Genomic DNA, 3,411 nt, shown 5'->3' with positions numbered 1-3,411 from the left:
GTGTGTCTGCATGTGTATGTGTAATGTGTCCCACGCTCACTGTCCAGCTAGCTCAATGTAGCAGCAGCGGCAGTGGTACTGCCGGGAGATAACGGATTGGTCCCGTGTAACCTTATCTATCCCGTATCGCCAGATTGTGTAATGAAAGTTAATAAGTCTATGAACCACTCATCTATCGAGGTGCCGACTCTTGGTTTCTGAATTCTAATTGATATATTATCGCTGTACCGGAACGCTGAAGGCATCTTGTACATTTCTCCACGTTCTTTTTGTCTGGGGGCCCTGTCGGCAATAAGTTCCTGATTTATTTTCATCCTTAATGCTGTAAACAACTTGCCAGCTGGTGCAACCTTCAGCAGCCAAAATGGTCCCTCACTCCCTCTGTCCCTGCTTGTGGTTGATCTCTATAATCAACGTTGTCGACAGTCTCTTTTCTAGGAACCACCACAATGCAAGCATGTTGTGTACTCTCAAGTCACCAAGTTGATATTCCTGAACAATAAAGTGCACAACGCGTACAAATGCTGCCAGCAATTTTCAGGAGACTACTTTTGCAACCACCGGAGATTTATTAGACGGGAATCCAGAGATAACGAAGCATCAATTTGGAGCGGGTCTGTTTGAATTTTAATTTGAATAATGGGTGCTATACATTTAAGCTTTAAAGACATGTTTGATCCATAGTGAGTTTGTCAGAAACCCGTCCTCTCCCTTCATTTTTTTTTAAATTTTGAACAGGCAAAGATTTTAAGCATTCAGAGTCTCAGAGAAGACTTTATAGTGCAGAGTACTATAGGAAAATATACTAGCAGTATTGAGTACTGGTGGTATTGGGCATTCAACGATACAGATGGGTACCAATGGTGTCTCTGACCACGATAGTATCAGTAGGAGTAATTAGGAGTAGTATAACTTAGACAAGTTCTTTTTTTTCTCGGTAGAGCTGAGGTAACAAGAACGGATCATGGCTGATCCATAAGCTTAAGAAAGCCAAGCCTCACCCGTACGAGACGCCGTCCGTAGGGTACCGGCACAAAGAGCAAATCATGTCTTTTAAGCATAATGGCACCCCAGGTTACATTAGGGAAAAAATAGAAAATTCCAATCTTACCACAAATGGCAAGGACTGTAAATTTCGTTATGCTAAGAATTACAAAAGTACCCTACTAAATACTTGTAGTAGTGTGTCATAAAAGTCCTCTCATAGACAAGACAGATACAATCATACAAAGGTGGTATAGTGTTAAGCTAAACATGAAACTGAAAGCTCAGAATTGCGTGGTATGAAGGCATACTCCAATATTCAGTGTCTAGCCCACTTACTACTACAGGGTTTATTAGCTATTGCAGTCCAGTTCGATCTCCATTCTCTATGTTTCGAGGAGGCCCAAGAACAGGCTCGTTTGAGACCTGTGATTTGGGCTAGTAGGCATTTTTTTAAAGAAAATGGTTTTTGTTTGCGATGTAACTTTTAATTTAATGCCACTATATTGTTCAAGTTTATTTTTCAAATTAAATTATCGGATCTTGGCCTGGTTTGCATTCATAAATCTATTTATACTACAGTTACAATCAGTTTGTATTGGATTAACACATAGGTTACACTTAGGGTGAAAACAGGACAGAAAAATTCCCGCACCGACCGGCACCGTTTCCCATATTTCCTAACCGTTTCTGTTTTAGGCTATCTGCACTGCACACCTTTAACTGGATCTAGACTGCAAATTTACCGGCCAGAGTCCCGCACCGCACACCTCTATCACTACCCCAAACCCTCCGTTTGCTACAGGGCACCTCCAAACCCAGAGGCTTCCGAGACGAACGCTATCCTCTCCAGGCTCTCTCTCGCACCATCCTGGAAAAACTGGAGCTCAGCAACAGCTACGGGCGAGCCGCCATGGGCGCGAGCTCCGCGGGCCACCATCGGCCGGGTCTCGGCGGTGTGGCGAGGGCCACGGGGAGCCACGCCGCCGCCCGCGGGGTGCCCACGCATGGCCCCACGCCTCCAGGCCGCCACCCGCCACCCGCCGCTCGGCGTGGCCTCCGCCTCCATCCCCTCCGCGGTGGTGCGCGGCGGTGGCCTCCACCTCCATCCCCTTGGTTTTGCAAGTTAGTGGTGGAAGTAGAGGCCACGGCATAGGGGTTCGAAGGTGAGGGTGAGGTTGGCGGTTGGCGGCACAAGCGGCGGGGATTTCATCAATCCCCGGCCGGAGGGGCCATGGCCGGCGCCAAGGGGTGGCGGCAGGTGGAGGTTGGGAGGTGGGGGAGGCTCGACCGGCGGCTATTTGGCAATGGTGGCCGGAGTAGTGAGGAATCGGCTGGCAGGTGGACTGCTCAGTTTGCTGGAGGAAAAAGAAAGATAAAGAAGCATGCGGTGGTTAATTTGGAGATCGGAATAGAGGCGTCTGCACGGCAGCGTTTTCAATTTAGCGATCTCTATAATCAGAACTGTCATGTGGACCACACCCTTATGCAGGTGTATTTAGCTGCCATGCGGTACGCATAGCCTTAGTCGGGAAAATCCGAAATCTGGTCGGAAACAGAAGCAAGGCAACGGGAACAGGAACGGGATCGGTTTTGCAATTTTCCCGACCGTTGTTCGGATCCTGCTTTTTACTCGGGAATTCCTGGATTTTCCCGGTTTCCTTCCCGTCAGCAAACTGCAGACAAGTACACTGGCCCTCGGTTCTCTTTATAGCTCACCAGCGTTTGCAGTAGTGAAAGGATGGGAAACTCTAAAGCTTCGCTAGTGCACTGCGGTGCTGCCGGCCTGCTAGTTGTGGGTCAAGGCATGCACGTGGTCCACGGCCCGCCAGCGCTAGCCGAGAAATCCACCGGTTCTTTTTATTTCCTTTTTTCCTTTGCAGTCTCTCTGTTCTGCTATTCTGTTCCTTTGCATTAGTTATTTACATTACTATTGCCTATGTATTATGTATGTTCTGATGAGTTGCATTTAAAGTGGTTATTTGCGTCGATCTTCCTGATTTTCCATTTATCGTTACGTTCCTGACCGGATAGTTTCGCTTCCGACATCCCGTATATCCGATTTCATTTTCCTGACAGGCATTTCCGTTCCTGTTCCCGTTTCCGAGAAAAAACCGAGAAAAAATACAGTAACAAAAATGATTAGGGTGTTTTCCCGACCGTTCCAACTGCTTTCATCCCTATAATTTTTATATGTTAATTTTAAGTTGTACTGGTAACTTCAACAGAATTTGTTCTCAACAAAAAAGCAGGCTAATTAGATAATCCGGTTGCAAATCCAATAGTCAAAAAAGTCCAGAGCAAGCATTCAGAAAACAAAGTGCCCTCAAAAAACATCTCTGTATTCTTTTATAATAGAACATCCGGGCGCTAGCGTCCGATGCTTCGTCATCCGTCCGATTGAAGCAGCCTCAATTGTTTTATAAG

Source organism: Setaria italica, chromosome IV (assembly GCF_000263155.2).
Source record: "Setaria italica strain Yugu1 chromosome IV, Setaria_italica_v2.0, whole genome shotgun sequence".
NCBI classification, from domain to species: Eukaryota; Viridiplantae; Streptophyta; class Magnoliopsida; order Poales; family Poaceae; genus Setaria; species Setaria italica.
This window is presented reverse-complemented; position numbering follows the sequence as displayed.